The sequence below is a fragment of the Ischnura elegans genome, chromosome 1 (genome assembly GCF_921293095.1).
Source record: "Ischnura elegans chromosome 1, ioIscEleg1.1, whole genome shotgun sequence".
NCBI lineage: Eukaryota > Metazoa > Arthropoda > Insecta > Odonata > Coenagrionidae > Ischnura > Ischnura elegans.
The window spans coordinates 129,913,480-129,937,139 of record NC_060246.1 but is presented as its reverse complement, the minus strand read 5'-3'; the positions used below and the strand labels follow the sequence as shown (position 1 = coordinate 129,937,139).

The 23,660-nt window shown below is 40.0% G+C and overlaps 1 protein-coding gene across 5 annotated transcripts in view; it reads right to left on the bottom strand.

Moving 5' to 3' along the window:
• The window catches only part of LOC124169587 (nascent polypeptide-associated complex subunit alpha, muscle-specific form-like), a 68,907-nt gene extending 48,656 nt beyond the window's left edge, over window positions 1-20,251 (bottom strand). For 2 of the 5 annotated variants that reach the window (XM_046548254.1, XM_046548243.1), the window contains exon 1: window positions 20,214-20,251. The gene's annotated coding sequence lies outside the window, so the exon portion shown is untranslated. The remainder of the gene's footprint in view (window positions 1-20,213) is intronic. The other 3 variants (XM_046548229.1, XM_046548237.1, XM_046548249.1) reach the window with 2 other exon arrangements.
• Window positions 20,252-23,660: the final 3,409 nt, after the last annotated feature.

Genomic DNA, 23,660 nt, shown 5'->3' with positions numbered 1-23,660 from the left:
TGTTCAGATCGCTTGGGCGGATGGATTCCTGAGCAGAAATATTTCGGTGCCCTGGAGAAGGGGAGAAATTTAATGCGGAAAAGTGCTTTGAAATGCAATGAAAGTGCTTTGGGGAAGAAGTTGCGTGATGACACTGTGACGTAACTCAGAGCTGGATTCCAAACGGGGACGCGAGGGTGGAGTGAATACTTTCGAAAATGGGGCAGCAACGGTGGATTATACGGAGACAAGCGACATTAAGAGCGGAAGGGAAAAATTTCGGATTTGCATACATTGGCGGGGCTTTCGAGCTCCTGAAATATGAATCTTACAAAATCAATTTTGTAAATGTATGCACGGATATGGTACTGATCACCATAATGAAGTAGTTATTTTTCTGGGGCAATGAGATTCCCTAAACTTGATTTTTATGTGTGTCATTCAATTTTCTTCGGGGATTTTCAAAAGGTTTTAAGCCGCCTAGGGAAGCGCAAGAATCACGAGAGAAAGCTTTGAGTAAGAAAGGAAAGATCCACAATACCATTCAGTGTGTAATTGGAAAGAGAAAAGGCATTATTAAAGCAAAGGAGGCTAAGTTTGCAAAACCGAGGGACAGTTCGTCAAATGAGAATGTGAGGCAGTGTTTATTCTTTGAGCAAAAAACCTGGAATTTATTATTATTTTTAAAATGGTGAAGCGAACGTAAGGAGAAAAATTTCAATCTACCACTGTGCACGTAATACTAAGTGCCGTCTCTGAGTCCGGAAAGACAGAATTTTACGAAAGAAGAATTATTTTGCACTATTTCTCGGTCATGATAAGATGGCGTAACGAGTAAAGATGAGCTTAAACTGACTGCTATTCTTGATGAAAAGAAGGTATTTGTGCTGATATTTTTGATCGAACATTAGTATGATGATTAAGAAGGAAATGCCAAGATTACGCGGTTATCATATAATTTATTAATACGAAAAGATGGGGATAAGACAAGCGCCTTATCAAATGTGCGCCGTGATGTAAGTTGAATTAAAAAGATAATGGGTACTGCATGAGCGCTAATTAACTATCAAAAATTTATTTTTATGAAATGTGGTAATGAACCTCTTAATGAAACCGGTTATTGCAAGTATTCATCTATTACTGTGCGTTGCTAGCATCTGTTGTTCGGAAGAATATACCATGGATAATTATGGTTTTCTCTCACTTAAAGTTTTTATACCTAATAAAATCCTTGATATTTTTTCTGACATTTATTTGCTTCTTTATCACGCACAGTCCAAGACAAATGTGAATGCCTTGCGACACTTTGCACTGCTGCGATGCCGTTCGCAGCAAATAAATACTCACGGCCCAGAAAGGAATCTTTTCGCGTGAATGATACGAAAGGACGCTACTGTTGGGCAAAATAAAACTTGGGGGGCGTCAGCAATGGAGGTCGTGCAGAAATAATCACCGTCAATTCACGATCAAACCGCAGTGGACTCGGACTACAAATAGCAAGCGGTGGGAAGACTGGAATGTCAGCGATCCGACCTTCTATTTTCCCCAATCCGGGAGTCACGGGGGAGAGAGAGTGAGTCTTAAAGGGGGGGGGGGGGAAGAGAGGGGAAAGGGAGGTTCGGATATCCCAAGCAAGGGGGCGGGGAGTCGAATTAAAATCAAGATGGAAACAGACATTTAGCACGCGATACGGTGACACGGCTCCTCCTGTTAGCTTCCACGCGCCAACGTTTTCAAGAGGCCTGTGTGTGATGACGATGTGAGAGAAGGGAATGCTTTGCTGCGGAGGACTCCACTCCCCCCTGTGATAATCACGAGAGAGAGAGAGAAAAGCCGTCGTAATAGGCACGGCAGGGAAAATAATCGGGTTTGAAATACACACGCAGGTGGTGAAAGAACAAATGTTCACTCTCCGGTGACTACCGTCGATCATAACTTTCAATTGAGTTTCCAGTGAAATTCATCATGTCATCTGGATTCTCCGCCTGTTTGAAGAGTGGTGGCTTCAAAGTTTTGTTTGAACAACTGATGAAAGATGAAAGAAAAAGGGCTCCTGTTGAAATAATTACGAAAGGGGCGTTTTTGCTTTTTCCAGAAGACGTATAATTTTTCTTTCATTGCGGAAAATGATTTCATATTACCATAGTTTTAAGGGAATGATTAATTCGTTAATCTCAATGAAGAGATTAAAGTAAGCCTCATATTACCTGTCAAAGCATTAGTTTTTTTTATCATTTTGTCACCAAAATGATTGAATTACCTCCTCGAGATTGTGCATACAATTTATTTTAATTTGAGGAATCGAGTAAACGGCCAGTATTACTGCAAAGAGAATAGGAGCATGAGGGAAGGCATGAAAGGCGAAAAACGAAGTTTGGAATGGTAACTTTCGGCTCATGGGCGCGGGAAGGTCTTCAATCGTCAAGTCCGTAATTATTTTTCCCCTCCGAGATTTGGACCTTACATCGGAGGATCTTAAAGCCCCATGTAACGGTCTCCGATACAACTCTCTTTTTTCAGTCACTACTCTTCCTTCTTTGTCCTACCCGCATCTATCTTTTCTCCATTCTGTTCCATAAATACTGGAACTTTATACAATCTCTGATCCTAAGTTCTTTCTGGCCCAATAATGGTTTCCTCCTGTACACATTTTCATGATATAATTTGGTAAGAAATATTATATTCTTGACTAAATATCTGTCCCAATGCAAAATGTACCTTCATTCAATCACCTCTTCCATTGCTAACGAGAGGTGAATTAGCATCTTTCTGTATTGAAACTTCAAGGAGGTCAAAATTACTTCCCAAGTTGCACGAGAGACTATGGTTCATATGTTGTTGAATAGAATGGTGGAATAAATATAGAAACACAATCGATCATGGGGAGCCTTCCATGGGAATCTTTCCACGAGGGAATCAATCATAATACATCATTTTCTTGACCGCTAGTGTGAGCTGCGATGAAGGAATCTGAAGGAAGATTATGTTTGAATAGCTGAAGGCCCGTCGCTTACAGAATGTAATCGTGCCGCCAACACAAAAGAAACTCCGCGGCCCTGATTTATGCCGTCGCCGCTGACTCCGAAATCAGCGCAGGCCGCCTCTTCTTCGCCGCGACCCGATTTCTTGGGCGAGGCATTTAACGAACCCCACTAGCTCGAGTTATCGTCACCCTGGAGTGATGGTATCAGGGGAGCGTCTTTAGCAGGGGTGGAACCCGCGACGTGAGGTGAATTTGCATATAGCGAGCGGATCCCTTGCCACCACTTGACCCTTCAAAAGCGGGACAATTTGCCCGCGTCGCACTTGCAGTGGCATAAAAAAAGAGGTGGCAATGGCGCAAGATCCCTCGTGCCCGAAGCAGGGCACACGTTTACTTGTGCGACTAAGTGGCTCTTATCGTCACTTAGTGACATTATTTACCGCAAGGCTTTCATAGTTTACATGCTTCGGCTTAATGATGATACTAATTTGCTGCTAAAAATAATGACAGTATAAAATATTCTATGCATCTGATGAATTTTTAAGCATCCTTGTAGTTATTGGGAGGGTTAGATCATAAAATAACTAGATTACTCAGAGTGAGCTTTTGTCGAATTCAAAACAAGAAGACTTGAAAAAGGATCTTATTTTTAATGCTATACAAATAGTATAACTAATTATTTAGATTCTCTTTCAAATAGTGATTCAATCCATGATTGTTTGGACTGGTTCTTCCCAAACTAAGCCACAGGTATGTGAATTTAGCGTATGTATGGTAGAGGGGCAGTTTCTATCCCTAGGCCACCTCGTATTTCGAAGATTTTGTTCGCGGGTGTCCGAAGGCTTCGCCCAAGATTTGAACCCGGTACACCTCGATCAGCACCCAAGCGCTCTAATTACAAGGCTACCACGCTCCCATTACTTAGAAAATTAATTTTTAATATGCTTTTGTATTTAAAAACAAACTGGTGGAAATTCTGGAAGATCTTTTTCAGCCCTCTCCTTCCCTAAAGCCGTTTTCTGACTTTGCTAGTGATGCTGACTGCAGAAAAATTCGATTACATTCACGGTATCGCGTAATTTGACTTCCCGTTTGTATGGCTCATTGCCTAGGAATTGATGAGCAAGTTGCAGTAACAGAACATTTTTTCTTGATTATACTCCGTGAAAATATCTGCGATTTGATTCCCTAACCCAAATCTATTTTTTTTAGCATTGATACTTATTTAATGGGAAAAATATTTTCCCGTATTTTTTACTGTCCTTCATTTTGTCGCCAAAAAAACTTCCAATGAAGTAAAATGAGGTTTCAATGGACTTCTGAAAATTGACTTCATCATCGCATTAGGGCAGCGGTTCCCAGCCTTTTTTTTCCCATACCCCTTTATATGTATACAACTAATATTGTACCCTCGAAAATGTAATGTCCACATTTTATTACATAATTTCACTACGGGTAGGTGACACTTTTAGCTATAAATAATTGTATGAATTGAAACTTTGTTTTAAATACCCCGTATAATGTGTATTATATTTCCTGGTTAAGAGATAGATAATTTCTGGCGTCCGTCATTACAGATTTTTTTCGACGTACCCCCGACTGGTTCGTCGCGTACCCTCAAGGGGTACGGATAAGGACCGCTGTATAAGGCGAATGAAATATTTCAATATTAATTCCACGTAGATATTAATTACATTCAGTTAAATTTTCCGTCCGAATTATGTACTTACATGGTTGAAGGCGCCCTCGACCCTCAAAATGTTAATTTTTATAAAATAATTACCGGTGAAAGTATTAATTTTCAAGGTAAAATAAAAGATTGTTAAATACTTGGCAATGATAATACTTCAGTTAATTACATGAGTTAAAGAAAGTTTCTAAAACAGAAAATTAAAAAAAAACGGAAAGCCTAGAAACACTGTCGAAATTTCCTCTGCTTAAGGGCTCTCACGGTTGTTGAAGGGCTCTCTCGCCTTCGATATTAAAATTTAGTTTTGAGCCATCTTAAAGAAAGTGAGTTTTGCGGAATGGCGACGGCTGACTTGGTGGATAACACGGGTACGATTGCGCGATGCGGGTTGGAGATGTTACCCAACCTCGCCCCTGGTAGGGTCTTTAGATTGGTAGAAAAGGGGTCGCGGGAGTGGGAGGCGGCATGCCGTCTGGCACCGGCCAAGACGTACCTACCCTCACAAGCACACGTGAAGAAGGCGCATGGCCCGGATCGATAGTGCCAAAGCCGGCTCTTGCGGGTCGGCCTCATTTCCGCCGGTCCGTTCCCGTAGGAGCGGCGACCAGGGAGAGGGAGGGATGGCTGCAGAGAGTAAAACGCCGCCGTGTGTGTATGTATGTATACATATGAAGGGACCCGAAATAGATGGGGTGGCGGTCGGGTGGGGGGATGAAGCGATTGATCGCTAGGGCCGGCCGAAGGGCTGAGTTTTTCTTATTTACCGCGGGCGTGTGCGGATGATGTAAGGGGACAAGATGTAGCCCCACCCCCCGCTCCTTCGACCGCAGTGGTCGAATTCTCTTCAATATCCACCCTTTTGGGACCGTGGATCGTGTCAGAGATGTGGTAAAAATTACATTCCTCCCATATATTGGCTCGCTTAGGAATTGCACGAGTGCGCGATTTTATCAAAAGAAAACCCTGCTTATTTCCCATGTCCCTATTTACTCACTCAGTGATTTAACGGGAAGTTAACTTTGGATAAGTGAGAGTAGAGTGTAACCTGGACTAAGCTATAGAATGGTGAATTTAAGTGTTCAGGGATGGTTTTGAATTCCTTTCCCTCGACCACCTCGTAATTTTCTGCGGTTTCTGTTTTGGAGTACCCGAAAGCTTCGTCAGATTTGAACCTGGAACCTTTCGGTCAGCAGCCAATTATTTCACTCATTTAGATAATTCTCTCTCCCAAATCCCTATTCTGGACAACTAAATCGGCGACATCTTGATCCACGATGGGCTGATGAGGGCAATCTGCGATGGAAAAGTGGATGGAAAGAAGGAAATAGGAGTTCCTCAAATAGGATTTCCGATTTCATCAACTGTTCCTCGAATCCCATTTCCATTTCCTAATTCCATGAAGGATGAGTACGTATGTGTAGAAATATAGATGGATAGGAGAACTGACTCGCGGCTGAGCTTAAAGCCACCGGGTGCGTCCACCGGGTTGCGATAGGAGAATTAAGTGGAGAGCTGCATCAAACTAATCTTAGGATTGTTGACCAGTGATGAAGATGATCATGATGATAAGAACTGAGCAGGGAGCTGCGTCAGACTAATCGCAGAATGGTTGATTGGTTACGACTATGATATCCCTACTCATATAATAAGTGCTACTATAACTTGCAGGTCTCATTTGTAAGGAGAAAAAAATTCAAATTTCTTGGAGGAAGTAAGTCTTCAAAATGAAAAGAATTATACTGGGAATAAAAGCATTTCAGGATAATGTAGTTACTTTATATCGTACTTAATACAGACGTATAAGCATCGTACAGAAACAGTTAAAAAAATGAACATATCAAGGAGTCACCAACCTTACGGTCGACGAAATCATCAAATAAATTCCTCTCGACCATTAACTGCTTATTGGACGAGAATACTTACTGATACAGTGCATAGTGTATTTTTCATTCATTCACCAGTATAAATACCTGATTTTCAGCTTATTTGTAAAAAATAACAATTTATTATTGGCATGTTGAATTTCGCGTCTTTGATTCGTGTAAATTGGTGTTTTTGATTATTGTGAGAATGCTTTAAATGAATATAATTCATAAAAAATCTTTACTAGCTATAAACACAAGGCCAATTTGAGTATACTGCTCACTGGTATGAATAAGCTGCTGACCCCTCATGTATGGGATAAAAACGAAACGTCCGCGGTGGTATCGGGATAACAGTTGAAGAAGAAAATTGTATCAAATCACCTTCTGCTGTTGTACCTTCTCCTATACAAATATCTCGTTTATAGCAATTTCTGAAATATATTATCAGTAGATATTATTTTCATCTACACCATTGCGAAGCAGATGGAACTACAGTTTATGCCTGCCCCTACGCCGTATTTTTGTTGTCATTGAGGTAGACTAGACGCGCGGTTAGAAACCTTACGTGATAATCGGCTTCACAATTGGTGGTATACTTTATGAAGAAATACACCCCAAGTGCTGTCATGAGTTCAAATGCTGCCATGAACTATTTTCTGCAAATTGATCTAATGACGATTATTAATTCCCAAGTGATATAGAAAATAGCTCGCAACTAGCGCGTCAAAATGAGTAAAGTATTATATATATATTTTTTTTACATAATGTTCTCAAATTTTTAAATAACTTTTCCAGCGTTTTTTTCTGCCTTCTGTGTGACCTTTTAGAACCAAGTTAGTCTATTTACAGGTAATTTATATTTTGAGTCATGCCATATGTTTCCGTCAAAAAGGCAGACTTATCCCTAAAAATATCGCTGCAAAACAGCGAAGTGACCTAGAAATCCCAACTTAATCCGTATCAACCTGCTTGCCCATTACAGAAAATCCCGTTCTATTTTTTGAAAAACAAAAAATCTTTTTTCCAATCGTGATGAAAATATACACTTTCACTTGATACAAGTGTCTGTTACTGTCACTTGATACAAGTGGGTGTAAAACGAGACGGAAATCATTCCCTAGTTGTTTTACCATTTGATCAAAGTCACCTGGAGTGGAAGATAAATCTCGGACCTTTTGGATTATGGTGTAAAGGGGGCACACTCCGGGTTTATATAATGACCGTATCCTCTTCGGGTTTTTGCCGCGTTGATTAAATTTAGGGGGGATAAAAGTTTCGTCTGCCTTCCTTCTGGCGTCCTGACGACCTGATTGGTAGTGCTGATCGGTGCCTGCTGTTAGGTAGATGAATTTGTTGTCCCCCCAAAAAAGAATCAACATGACAAAATCCCGACGAGAATACGTTCACGGATATTGTGGTTTCTGGATCTATGTGTTGACTTACAATTTTTCCAGGAAACTTTATTGCTTTGAAAACTGTATGTGATAATGTAATAATTATGAATCTGCAATAACGTACACATCAGCGCAAAGCTCTGAAAAACTGGAGGCACATAGCTTATTTCACAATATGGATGAGTTTCATGCCAAAAAAATTATCGTAGTTTCCATTGCCGTTCGCAAGGCAACTTTGGTACTTCCACCACCTCTAAATTAATTTAATATCAGCTAGATTCATGAAAAATGGTTAATGCCAATTTTCTTCACCTTTCGTCATGATCTTCTGTAACATTCCCGTCTTCCGAATATTAGATAGTAGTTTTTTTTACTCATTTGCAAAAACCACCCGTTTACCTGACCTTAAATCTGTATTTTAGAAACAAATGACTTGATTTGAATTTTTCCCCGGTGCAAACTGAGGTATATCTAATGCAACTCTTAGAAAACTTGACTGATACCGACTGATCGAGTGATCTGGGTTCCAACCGCAGACATGTCAATTTTTTAAAAAGCTAATTTTATCTTTGGCGTTTATTTATCCTCTGCAGACAAGGTTGAGGGATCCTGTTGTTTACCTACGACGCATGCATACAACGTCTAAATTACACCAAAAATCCTCGGAGCTCGATTGCAAAGAGCTCATTCAGCGGGTATTGGTATTTAAGTAGTGTTTCTTTTATAGGGTGCGTCGGCGGCTAAGGCCATTTTGCACCACTCACTGACTGGAATTGATAAAGGGGATTAGCTGGTCCGGAGCCTCACATCCACGTCTTAATCGCCCTCATGCCACTTTGCCATTGACTACGATTATTGATACTACTAGCCGCAAGGCAGACTACGAGTGTATGACTATGAATATTGAATATTGGTATTTAAGCCAAGGCGAATGAATATTTCTATGCGGAAAATTTGTACGTGGAGTTTACTTCGTGAGTGATTCTTTAAAAGGTTTACCACTGGCGTGCCTGCGGTTGTTTCCAAAATAGCCTAAGGGCAGCGCTAGGCTTTGGCTTCAAACATTTCACATTATCATCACCTGCTCTATTTGAATATCCCGCTTAAATTGAAGGTTCTTTGTAGGACACAGAGCAAAGAGTTTGTTAACGAGACGCTAGAAAGAAGAAGTTTTGGTTGTAGGGCTACTTGCGGAGTTCAACCTTCGAGGCCAACGGGAGACGAGGGAAAGTAATGAGGAGCGAGAGGCGAGTTTCGCGTCGTTGGCCGGCGGGCGGCATAAGTGGCGTGACCGCGGCTTTGTGGCCTGCGGTACCGTTCAACCGGGGGGGTTGGAAGTTGGCGCCCACCCGCGAGCTGAGCGAATCGGATTATGTGGGTGGGACGAGATGTTTAGCGGTAAGGAAACCGTCACAGCATGTGAATCCGTTTTTCCACCATTCTGAGAAAATTGTGAATAATTAAATCATACTATTAAATGGGACCTATTTTATTTCGAACTTCACCATACTCAGAAACAGAGAAAACTGAAGTTATGATTTCCAAAACTGCTCAACTATGTCCAGAAATTTTTAAAACAAACCAATTTTCTATAAAACTCAGCTCTACCAAAGTCATCACTTCAACTTTCGTTCTTGAGCAAATATGTCGCACTTCGAAATGTCCATTCACAGAAAAACAATGGAAGCAAGAGCAATGCACCAAGCTCATTCAGCAAAACTGTTCATCCCAAATTCCTGCCAAGTGAACTTGGACGCCCCTTTGAAAAGATCCTGGCTTCGACTATAATCAAAATTTGGCTCTCGATACCTCATTTACCTTTGCAGAAGGCTCCGTTGGACACTTTGGGGTTGGATACCAGTTTTGAAGTGATCTCAGTAAATTGAGGTAATTCAAGGATAGGTTAGAGGTTATGGATTCCATTGGAAGTGGTCAGCCAAGCTATTGAATGATATTAATACGATCATACGCACGGCTATGAAATTGTCAATCTTACTTTCACTAGAAATTAATTTTACTATCGACGGTACTTATAGATAGGTACCTACATACACGACAGCTAAAAGTTTTATATTACTTTCATTCAACAGCAGGGTATTTGCAAAAAATAATTGATTTATCTATCTATTATTATTTATTATCCATCTATTTGCAGAGGCAAACCAACTTTCTGGGATAGCCCAATCAAGTATTTCCGTTCCTACGCTCTATTTATTTAGAATTTGTCTGCTACCATAGCTCAACTGACCTCATCTAAATAAACTTTACAATGTTTAAATTTGAAAATTACACTCACCATGGGGGTAAGTGAGAGTCTAAACGAGTGTCAAGTCCCATTCATTGAGTGCCTAAATGTTCGTCGCAAGTGAGACTATATTCTCTGCAGGTTGGGAATATCGAAAAATAAGAATAATGGCATCATAAAATTTCTACTCTTGGAGTTGACTCGTCGAGATATGATTTACGAAATGAATTTCTTCTATTGAGATGCATTATATATTATTGAACATGTAAAAAAGTTACAAATGACTGGAATAAATGGACCTCTTTGCTGTGTATTATGCTTTATATTATTGATCATATTTTTACTGTACATTATTGATCATAAACCAGTATGGCCTTATGTGAACGATATGCACGTATATGAAAGTGCTTTTTCTACGAGCAAGAAAGTAGGACTTACATGCTTTGTGCCAATAAATCAACAAGATATATTGCTTGAGATAGGCAAATACGAAAATGAATATAGGATGTGTATGCGACACACGCACCTGCATATGATAATGATGCTTCGATATTGATTCCCATGCAGTGCGCAAAAAGTCACTATGATCACCAGCGCTGTGAAAAGCACAAGGCCTTGCTCTGAAACTTTTCATTTTTGATTCCTACGGAAAGAAATGGTCGACCGAAGTTTTTACTTCAAGCCGTAAAAAGAACTCTGCATGTCATGAACGACCGCGTCTCCTGTATTCGGCGAGTCAACAAGCGTGTTTTTCCCTTGCTTGACTTCCGAACGTTAGTAGAGGAATGATCCCTTGAAAGGGCACCAATCATTCTCCATTGAAAGATTCGAAAAGATGAAAGGCAAATCATTCTCCAGTTGTGCATTCAAGACCCGATGAGAGGAAGAAAAAATTTAAACCAACACAATAAATCTTCTGATTGACGGGAACGAAAGAGATAGCTTTTCAGGGACGTTGAAGAGAGCAGAAATGACACTTACGATCGGGTCTTTAAGGCAGTTATCATGGGTTTTGCAGAGTAGCTACGACGATTGGAATTGGAGAAAGGGGGAGGAAGAAAGAGCGAAGAGCAAAAAGGAGAAGAAGAAGAAGACGTCGGAGGAAGGGAGGTCGGGGAGGAGGGATGGAGGGCGACCGCTTACAATCGATACCACTGCGTAAAGCCTTTCGTTGCACACGAGACCGCTGTGTGGGAGAAGTCTGTCTTCAGCTGGTGGAGGGAGGGCTCTGAAGTGCCATTGAACTTCAAAAGCAGTTCATTGCTTAAATGTTGGCAAAGGAGGAAAATTAGGGAGACTGTTATCATCAACTTGGCCTAACGCAACGATACCCCAGACGGCAGTGACAGTTGCCTCAAACCCTTTTCCTGTTTGTAGTATGATTAGTAAAGGAAAGTGATGAACTATGGACTAGATGTACTTATTTTAACAGTTTTGGTTACTAAAGACGAGTTATGATTCTAATGGCATCATTGACATAAACTGTGGCGAGACTCATCTCGTCAATGGCTGAAACATATGGCGTATAGAATCATTATATTTGGGAAAAAATAATTGTAATGAACGGTTTTGTTTTTGATGTATTTCATCATGAATACCTCATAATGAGATGGTATCTGCAAATTCTGATTTAATGTCTCCAAATTAAGTGTATTAATTAAAAAATAAATAATATTTATCACAGAAGTTGATTGACTTATGATTGTTGCCTCAATCGCATGCAACGCATAAACAAGTTTACCGTATGTCATGGAGACTTGGACATAACAAGTAATCATATACTTTCTCTTCTTCTATCTCATGGAAAGGTGATACTTTCAGGCGACCGTCGTAAGGGTTGTAATAATAATTTTTTTAAGAAGTTGATGGACGGATTCATGCACAGAGCAATGAAAAAAAACTTTCCTTAAAACTGGAACAAACGATGAAAATTACTGGTTTTCGGGAAGTTCCTGGACTCGACTGAGGGAATGCGAGTTGAGTGGTTTTAGGTATTTTGCGGGCTAAGAGGATTATCAAACGTTTTGCGGGACTCAGCATTGGAGGGAAAAACGTTCGGGTCAAAGTAGATTTAATAGTATTGGGGATTCTGACAAAACTGGGTGGGAGGGAAGATCTATATTCTTCTTTCCCAAAGGAGGCCTTCCTTTCTCTTGGACATACTAGGGATCGTACGGAGAGAGCACGGGAAGCGCGGCAAACGGCAAGGAAGTGGAAGCAGGCCCGCTGGAAAACAAACGAAAATATTGGCGAGTTTACGTGTCTGAGCAGGGCGTGGCTCACTGCTGGGAAATCTTGCTTTTCCTTTGTTGTTTTATTGCCTTGAAACGTCTGCGTTTCGCGGAAGAGAAGGGTTCTTAATGCTTTCGCCGAGTGGCTTAAATTTCTGAGAAGGATTTATTAAATTCTCACGAGACCACATTATACGATGGTTTCCTCGGGAAATTATTGCTCACAAAGCTTTCTCTGGCGAGTTTCTTCGAGGGAGGGCGAGAGAAATAAAGAGGCCGACACAGTTACTCACTATTTTAATGCAGGTGTGCGAGATGCACAACGTCTGATCGATGACCTCGTTGAATCTAAATGGATATATTCTTCACGAGAATTTTTTAAATCCCCTTAGAATAAGCTATTTTAAGGCCAAAAGGCTAGCCCTGATGAAATAATGCCGGGAGAAAACTCTTTTAAGCCTAATCGACAGTTTCTAACAATAAAAATAGACGTTTTTCCACGAAATAGATTCCTAAATGGAAAATTATAGCTTAAGTAACTAGAGACGACCAAGGGAAAATTTTTATTCCTCGTAGTTGTAAATATTATTCATACATGATGGAAATGTACTGTAGTCAACGAGAAAAAAATAATTTGGATGGCTCTACCTTGCAGATTTCAGTTGAATTGCAGAATACAAATACATTTTTCTATATGTACTGGAGATTTGAACGTAAGTATCAATGATTTCGTGCTTCCTTCATAAAAATCATGCAAGTTGTAAGTACAGAGTTTTCGTTCAATAACGTTTCTCTGGAATCATAACTTTACATATGATGGTACTGGATAGTTACATTTGATGCATTTAAAATGCATGGCAAGATTTGATGAAGAATTAATTATATAGTAGGGGGATAATCTCATGAAAGTCTGTTTTTTAATGCGTGAAACAGTTACCATAATACACACATGCTACCGCTTTGCAGAAGTTACTAAGAAATCTCTTGTAGATTTCTATTATAGTTCAAAGAAAACGATTGTAGTTTCAGTTCATACTAATTTATACTATTTGTACGGTTTTTGATGGCACAGTTTAGTTAACGGTTGGTTTTACTTACATTTGATGTAATGCTTTAACTAGCTACAATTGAAAATAATAATATCGTTACGACTATATTAAACTAAAACTCAACCAGTGTTTCATACCAAAAATTAATTTGGATAGGTCAGGGTAGAATATCCCGCCGACCAATCAATAGGCATATCAACAAATTCATAATAGGTATTTTTTGTTTTTCCTCAGCTCTTTCGCAACACGAGGATTTTAGTTTTGGGGTTATTCAGGCTTTACCCTGATGTACATCTGAGATTATTCGTTGAGTAACTAGTCAAAATTTCTACGCATAAGCCACCTTGATCTTCCACACTGGTGTATGGAGTTTTCATTCAGTTCATACGGAAAACGATAAAACGCAAGTACAAATACAAGCAAAGTAATTCTTAAGGGGTTAACCGGTATTTCGCTATTTGGACCACTGATATATCCCTAAGCTATTACAGCACCAAACATATTTGTAATAACAATGAGAATATATATAACGGTAAATAATTATATAACAAAAAATAGCTTGAATACAATTGAAATAATATAAAAGAACCTGCATAATATTTCTTATGTCGACTACCTACTCATTGTATGTGTAGCTCCTCTTCATTTCGTATTGGAGTTTTAATCAGCACTAAACCTCCGATAAGTGGCTGATAGGGACTACACTTGTAGCATTGATTCATTTTTTCTGTAATCAGCTAAATTAAAAATTCCTCAGTGCGGTAGTGTAAAATCTTCAATTAATCAGTTATTGATTATGCACAGTCAGAATAAAATATTGTTGCTCTAAGGCAAGTAATCGTTTCCTCCAAAAATGTCTCAAAACACTCTTTGATAAAAATATATAAATGAAGGTCAGATGTTTGCAATATGAGAGGATTGTTGCTGTCAAATAGATGCTTGTACATCGGATCGCAGCTTTTTCAGATCTAAAGGCTAGAGAATGGAAATATCTGGTCGATCCTCGGAATCTCTTTTGACCGTACCTACGAAGAACCTTTTTCGTAACAAAATTTGTTAGCTAAATTTAGACGTATTGTGTTTTACTGAGTAAAATTATGCTAATGTTGAGGCTATTATCCGTGACAAAATCTAAAATCTCGTGAAGATATCTTCCTTAAATTTTCCAAAAAGACGGCAACAGGTAGATATGGTTACGATGTTATAATTGGCATGATATCACAGTGATAATCTATAGTCGAATCCAGTTAGTTAGTAAAGATACGATATAAATACTAATTATAGCCATTTTATGGAGAGATATCATATCCTAGATCTCTCAAATACATTTTGAATCGAAATAAAGAAAAGTGGCTTTGGATTTTAAAATAATTAAAGTGGCTGATATAAAATAAAGTGGTGAAAAAAATGCCAAAATAACAAATGCCGTTGATTACGGCTCATGCAAACATGGTAGCAGTAGCTGGATTATAGTGATCAAATAACGAATGAAGAAAAAAATTCTTTTCCCAGAAGCAAAGAGCATCTACCGACATTCATCTTAGCGTTACATAAGCCTTTCTTTCGTAGAGAAGGGGGTTACGCACATTGGAAATTCCAGTTTCCTGTTGATCATTAATAGGGTATTGTGAGGTTTGGTTGAAATTCCATGAGGTTATTTTCCGAGTACTGATATTTTCGTCGATAATAGTTTGCGGTATTTAAGAATGAATTCTACTTAACGATAACTCGATTTGATTGCCTGATGCTTGTTTGCTGCCTTCAAACATCTAAGGTAAAATATCATTCAACAGGTGAATACCCTGAGAAATAGGCGCCCACAAGTGAAAAAATTTCACCAAAGAAGGAAATTCCCGAACTATTTGCTTTTTAGAAATGCTTACGTGCATGTTCTTTCAGCCGTCACGCAGCGAAATGGAATGTCACGAGGTTGATAGCCCCATGAAATTACGTGCATGAAAAAAGTCCGAAAAGAATTCAATCATTCCTAAATATGCTTCATCCACGCGAAGTAACTTTAAATAAACAATGTTAGTAATGGAAAAGATACATTTTTACACATTATCAGAAAAGATTTTGATTAATTCAAGGTTTGAGGTTTGTGATTCGTGGATTAATTACTTGCATTCGAAAGATTCCAGTGCACGAATAGTCCTGCAAATGCCAATAATACAAACCGAAGAATATTTTAAATACACGCACAAACCTGTGGTGCAATGAGTACATAGTCTCTTCAACAAACTTCATTTGCCTAAAATTTTAATAGCTGTAGATATACTCGCTACATTATAAAGAGCTATTTTTGATTAAAGACGACTACTCTAAATTGAAATAGTACCTTGGTGGGTGGCTAATCGATCTGGGTCTAATCTTTCTATTTTTCTCAGTATCAACACAGCTCAGAGTATTTTATAGGATGTGCCTCCAGCAGTGAAAAGAATGAATCAATGAAAAATGGAACTGATTTACGGCGAATTGAGAAGAATTTTGCTTCGATAGAATACAAGAGACGTTCCTTAACTATTGCGTTCTTTGATTAAGATGCAATCAGTTTTTAGTTGCTCGGCAATCTAGGAAACTAGTCTGGCCGAAAAGGCCGAAAAGTTAATGTTATCATGCATAACATGAGGCAGACTCCTATGGTAGATTGATTCAAGAAATGTATATTTGATATGAAGGTTTGTACTTTTAGGAAGAAAACCATTCAAAGTTGAAATTTTGACTTATTTAATGCAGTACACATGAGTGCAATGCCATTTGGCTATTTTGCTTCTAATCTTCACTATACATCACGGCCCATTATCATCATAGAAGAAAAAATAGCTTGTAGCATTCGTGTTTTTCTCAGAAATTCTCCTATTTTTTCCAAAATTATTTTCTGTTTCTCTCGGATAAAAAAGTGAATATTAGAGTCGTTGGTGATTTGATTTTGTTGGCAAATAGCACGTAGGATGTAGTTTACTAAGGACAGGAGTAAACGAGAGTATGTCAGCGGTCTGATTGCAACTGTAATATATTTTATCGACTCCTTTTTCATTTATATAGAAGTATTAATGGAAAATATCAAACTATTATGACTCTTCTTAAATGGTGATCGATGCTTTCCTCGTTGTTTGCATTTGATTACAAATAAAAAAATATAAAAAGCGCCCTCAGGGTATTTAATAGCTAAAACATGGAGTTTTCTATTATTGGAGTGTGCTGCAGTTTTCCATACACGCCAAAAATAATACCGTAATGGAATTGAACTGTGCAGAAAAAATATCGAAAGTTTTCTTGCAACCAGAATTAATGCCTTCCTACGCTTCCAGACGGATCAAACGCTGCAAAGAGGTTCTAGAAGTCTCCATCCGATTCATCCTGGATATAAAACTCGAAAACGCCGAAAATAGAGAGATAACCATTCCCAATGATGTTCATGCAGCCTTTGACCCAGTTGCAGGTTCAGGAGGCCTTAGAAACGAATGGAATAGTGGAGATTAAACTCCGAAAGTTGGATAAAATTGATTCAAACGAGTGATAAAGAGGATTTTTACTATGAATTGTGAATGTTATTGCGCAGCTTACTTTATAAACTTGAAACTTGAGGTATTTCGGCGTACTTCATTTCTGGATATCATTTATGTACGCAACAGTATAAGCAATTACGCAATAAGTATATCTGGTGACAGTTATACAATAAAATGAAATACGTTTTTCATTCATGTTTTCAATTGAGAGCACACTTCTGTTTAGAGTTTAGCACTAAATGTAATTCGAATGCTGGAGGAAATTTCGTTTGATTCCATAAGTAATGCCGAAACATTTGCATACATTGGAATGCCTCCCACAGTCATATAACCAAAATTGCTTACATGCTGAAATGCCTGTAAGACAGAGGAGAGTACCGTTACCGTCCACTGGTTAGATGCAACCTATGTGCCACCAGCAATAGTTTTGGGTGGCTTAGGCCCATCTTATGAGATTCTGACTGAAAATTGCGATAAATCATTATTTATGGCACAGTAAATTCATGCGTATTTATAGGCAATGGCCGCACGGTGAAATGCTCATCTAAACCTCCGTAAAAAACGCTATTAAACATATAGCTACAAAAATTGACTCCGGACTGCTAATTTTTCGGCATTAGTGGAAAAAACAAATAGGGGAAAAAATTAAGGATGCCTCCACGCCTATAGGTGAGGAAGCATGATAAATTATGAGTTGACAAGTTGTGATACGGAGTTAAGGATGGAATGTCGGTGAGAGATAAAGGTAGGGTCACCTGGTTAATGAAATAGCTCGCGGCGATAATGGCAGGAAAGGGACGGGTTAAGAGGGCAGCGTTTGGGACTCAGGGGAACGGGGTTAGAGGGTTGGTGTTCGGGGAAGGAGGATGGATTGGTAGGCGGGGAAATCGTCGTGAAATACTGCCACTTAACAGATGAGCGGAAGGCAGCTTTTTTCCGCCGACAGAAGATACCGGAAATTAATGCCCAACTCGCCTGCGGGGATGTAGTCGATGAACGGTGGATCCGAGTTGGATGATCTGGAGGGAGGAGGGGGAGTAGATGGTGTTAGGTGGAATAAAGGGGGGGAGGCGGACTGAGGAGGCGTTCGAGAGAGAGATGCTCGACTCTTGACGCGATTTTCTGCTGCCAGGAGTGAGAGGAGGGTCGGGGAAGGGGTCAGGGTAAAAGGAGTGAAGAAATGGCCATTGGCGAGGGAACAGGGGGGAGGAGGGGAAGAGTTTGGCCTCGAACATTCCGTGTTGGAAATAATCCATCCTATTACTAGACCCCAACGATGAATGTGGAGATTAGGGCTCCTCCAAAAAAATTGATCTGACCTCTTTCGAACCGGCCACGCTACTGTTTTGCCTTCACCTAAAGACGGGGGTCATTCTGACGGCAGTGCAGGTGTCCGAACGGGAATGTGTTTTTTCATATGATTAACCGACAGCAGCACAGTGAAATTTCGAAAAAGAGGGCTTTTTGGAATCGCCGCAAAATTATTCGTTGGTCTCGAAAAGAAAGAAATTTTATCCACTTTTTAAGAACTACATTGAATAAATCAAATTTAGGTACAAGGCTCGAATCAGTAAACATTTGATTGAAAGAATCAAAATTATAGTGTCCGTACTTTATTGATCAATCAAAAAACCTTCTTTCTATTCGATATTAATCTTAAAAATAGTTAACCCCCAATTATAAATGAACTGTCGACACCCAAAAGAGCAAACATCATATGCCAAGACTACCAAAATGTTATAAAAAATTCCAAAAACGTTATCAATGAAAATGTATCACTAATAATAAACATTTTTATCTATCAGACGCAAATGATGATTCAAACGAATTGAAATATTTATCAATGCCAAACTAGAAGAAAATATTTAAGCTTCATTTTCAGAAGAAGATCAAGAATCAGTTCATGCACAAAGCGTTCCGGATCGATTTAAAAAGAAACGACTTAAAATAAAACCTCACTTGCGATCTGATTCAGCTAATCACTCGGGTAAACAATCAATAAATCAATAATTTGTGATCCCTATAGAAGTATTATACATGCACGTTTGTTGACATCTTATAGCTAATTCAAAGAGGAAATGTTATTGCTATGATGGAAAACACCTCTTGGAGGACAAGGGTTATAATTGTAAAATCGATACAGGGACACAGCATAGTGTTGGAGGAGAGATTAATGCAGCCTGAGCGTGAATTTCTCACACACGAGTGACGAACAAAAATAATGAAAGAAGCCGTGGACAATCTCTCAGTCTATCATCACTAGATCAATTCGGTGCCATCTTGTCCATGCCACATCACTCAACTGTTTTGTTAGACGGACGATAAGTATGCCCGGTATACTTTCAACTGAAACTTGCCAAAACTAAATCACATCCCTGAAATTTCAAAACTTTCGGCTTTTCAACTGAAAACAGGCGACAGACACCAAATAAACTGCTCTAAAATCACTCTTATGCCAGAGTTTTTCAGCCAGCAAACCAATGACATAGGATAAAAAATAATTGATTAATTTCAATTATGATGATTCACTTCACTATCGCAGCGAAAAGCCAAATATCAAAGAGTGCATAGGCGATAGAACAATGGGAAGCTGTGAAAACGCCACGGCAAACCGGCTGCGTAGTAGGAACCGGCAACCAGTGTTTATGATATTTCAGTTGCGCCGTAAGCAAGTATCTACGCAATTAAATCCACTGTAGTAATTGGCGATAGAAAAAAGCCTAAGGTGAATGAACTTAGGTTCATTGCGTGCGGACGAGTATTGGGTATGCGATAAGGATTTTTGTAAAGGATATGGACTAGGATAGTCGAGGGCTGCAGTGAACGGTGGATTTGATAAAGGCACTACAGGGACGGTCCGTGAAAAAATGTGATGCAAAAAGCTCCAAATAGGCGTAAAGCATTACGAGGCAAATGTGGAAGTACAATTTGGATGGGATAATGCGAAATGGATTTCTGTAGCGGATCTGGGTACGGTTGGTTGAGGACAACAGTAGACAATGGGTTTAATAAAGCCATTAGAGGGACGCACCGTGGAAAAATGTGATATTAAAAAGCTCCAAAAATGTGTAAAGCGGTACAAAGCAGATGGGAAAGTACAATTTGGAAGGGAGTTAGGTGTGAACATAGGAGACAGCGATACTCTGTGGCTTGTAAGCGGATAGAGATTATAGAGTGCAAATTGACAACAACGGAGAGAGATCCTCTCCGAAAACGTTTCTAAAAAAAGCATTGGGACCCAAAAGAGGGGTTGAAATGGACCTCTTACCTTGCTGCTCCGGCTGGCGACCGAAACGCAACTCCAGAGTCTCACTAGTTCCCTTCTCACCCTTCGACAGCCACACCTCCCCGGTCCCTCCCCTCCCTTCACAACGCCCCTCTCCCCCTACCGGCGACTCCGACCGCCTGCGTGGAGTACTTGGGGGGAGGGGGGTATAAGGACGTGGGGAAGGAGTAGGGAGAGGAGGCGAGAGAAAATGGGGGAGTGGGGTGGGGAGGAGGGAAAGGAGGATTTAGAGAGGGGTGGGGAGAGGTGTGAGAGAAGTGGTGAGGGGGATGGGGAAAAAAAGGATCCGTAAGGAGGGTAGACGTTGGGAGAGGGCAGGGCTCTCTCTCTCTCTCAGGATTATAGGGAGGGGGTGAGAGGGTTTCCCTGGGAAGTAGGAGGCGGGTAGCGCTAAAGCAGCGTGGCGGCGGTGGCGATAATGCCGTTTATAAGAACGCACAAGTCGGCGACGACGGCGTGATTGAAAAATTCAGCGAGAGTGCGATCGAGAGAGCATTTTATTTATTTTAGGGGAGGTTGATGCAAGAAACAGCCGCGGACTGGCCAGTGGTGAACCTCCAAGGGGAAAAAAAAATTTCTCGCCTAGGGCGAATATTCTTCACGAGAAAATCATGATAAATATAGATATTGCGATTTTATTTCGCCGTATTCAGAGCCAATGCGTCCTCTCTTACCACATGGATACATGAATGTTGCACATTCAACTATTGAGTGGTGGTAATTCCATTCAGGTGAGGTTTGAATGCGCGACGTTAGGGATGATAGTCAAAATGATTACTCATCTGTCATCGAGGCCATCAAATCACACGCCTTACCCTCAACGAAAGCCGTAATTCTAAAGATATTGTTGTGGATTCTTATCCTTTTGAACTTGGATACAAGCATTGCTCTCAACGAGTGAAATTTACGTTGTGAAATATTACTATCCATTCGTTCCCTTACGTTAAATCATTCTTGATCTGCTCTCAAACTGGGATGCCAAATATTTACTCCGAGTAGGTGGTACCCACTTTATCTGGTAGAGCTAGAAAGCCTTATTGTTTTAATCTAGGTTTGAAGTAATTAGGATTCCTGTGGTTGCGTTTGGAGTACAGTTCATGGTGATTGGTTATTTCCTCAGTGGATTGTTAGCATCGTGGTGCAGGCATTTGGGAGGAGGTTAGAACCCAGATGCCCTGGTTTCATCCTGAGTGTTTTAACCAGCTATTATAAATTAATCAGTAAATAATAAAGGATAAAAAAAACTTGCGGCTTAAATCCAAGTTCAAAGGAATAAGAATCTACGACCATCTTCTTAGAATTACGACTTTCGTTGAAGATAAGGGGTGTTATTTGATGTCCTAAATGACGGTCGGGCAACGTCCTTGCCTGTCATCCCTAATGTCGCTGATTCGAGCCCCTCCCCGATGGAATTATCACCACTCAATACTCGGATGTATAATGTACACATATCCATGTGGTAAGAGAGGAATCATTGGCCATTGGAATACGGAAAAATAAAAACGCAATTTTTTGCATTTATCATTATTTTCTCTTGAAGGATATTTGCCTAAGGGTAAAGGAAGATTTTTGCGCTCACTGTGAGTGGGGGGATCAGGGTATGTACTCGGGAGATTATCAATATTTCGATTCGATTTTTTTCCATCATCATCATCATTATTGTGGGAGAGGTGCGGCAGACTTAATTCGGGCCGGGGGAAAATAAGGGATGAGGAGGCACTTGCGAGGGCGCGGGAAAGGGGTTTCCCGAAGGACCCTCCCCCCGTCTCATCGCGGCGGAGTGGAAAGGGCGGGCTTTCCGGGGGCGAGGCGGGGCGTGCCCCCCGCCGTGAAACAGGGCGGGGCGAGCGGAGTCATCGAATCTAGCCGGCGGCAGGGTGAATGGGTCCATGGCGCATGGAATATGGGAGGGGTGGAGGAGGGAGTCCCTCTTTCTTAGTGGCGGGGTGAGGGAATGGATGTTAAAAAAGGAGGAGGGGAAATGGCGCTAGGGATCCCCTCTAGGCGCTAGGGATAGGTGGAGAGAGAAATTGCTGGAGAATTCCGAGGAGAGAGTTCGCGTCTACGCGTTTAATATGAAGTTAAGAGTGTGCCGGGATTAGTTCATACGTGCGCAGCGGTTGAAGATAGAGAATATTGTGGACTACACTCGTGTTAATCCACTATCCCTTATCGTTCGCAATTTATGAAGATCATTAGTAAGTTGGTCTCGGAGAATTTAGGGTGAGCAGCAAATGAGCCTAAAGTCAGAAATTCCCAAGAGAGGGTAAGCCTCACTGCTTAATAAATTTAATATTTGATGCCGGATGTTTCTCAATGTAATTTAGAAGGAGATTTGTTGTGATTGTCCATCGATGGTATCCTTTCGAACACACTCTTTTGAATATTGTGTTCTCACTAGGCAACTAAATATCCTTTTAAGTTTATAGACGACTCATATCTGGATTGTTGGGAGCAATTATGTTTTTGGTGCTAATAAAACCGGGGATACCGAAGGGCAGATGATCGACGAAAGAAATTTCACGCAAGGCTTTCCAGCTGAAGGTGTTGAGATCGCCGGTTATTTTCTTCTATCCCAAAGCGCGGGGAAACTATACATAGAATTAGAGTACTACCAGACCATAGAATGTTTCTACTCACCTGACGTTGTTGCCTGGATATAGGGCAAGTAAGATAACCTCGAAGTATTTGCGTTGGGTTGGTTATCTCTCTAAACTTTTGCGCAACTGCAATTAGTATTTTTGTAAGAAATAAGGATACATCTAAAGGAAAGTGTTAACAGTAATAATGGCTAATGGAAAAAAATCAGCAGGAAGAAACCCAAAATAGCAAATTGGAATATTATTAGGATAGCATATAACACAATAGGGAATGTAGGTGGAAACGGGAAATAAGGAAATCTTTATTATTACAAAGGAAAGAAATGCCTAATGGAAGAGGTCCGAAAATAATTTCAGGCATCGATTTTTCTAGTTGACATGAACGAATTACTAGGGGCTGACTGAATTCAGGGATTAATGTATAAGGAGTTTAGTTATATTCAAATAAGGAAAAATCAACTTCATGCCAATAAAATTATAATCCTTGATTTCACGCACGGCAAAGGATGAATGAAATTGTTATTCGGGGTTGGGCACAAAAGATAGAAATTTGCATGGTCACAGCCAGTTGGAGTTGGAGAAAACTTTCATTATGGTTTTGGCGAGGAGAATAAGACCAGAACTGTAGGTATCGAAAAGGAAATTAGTAATTTATGTTTCTAAAATGTATCATGAAAATTTCACTGGAGGAATTAATCGGGAAATTTGAGAAAATAATTACCGGATATGGGAATATGTGTATGAATTTCATCCTAAATATAGATGCAAATTGAAGGGCTTACCTCATACAACTAAAGGTTTAGACAGTAGCTAAAAACGTCATCCATCT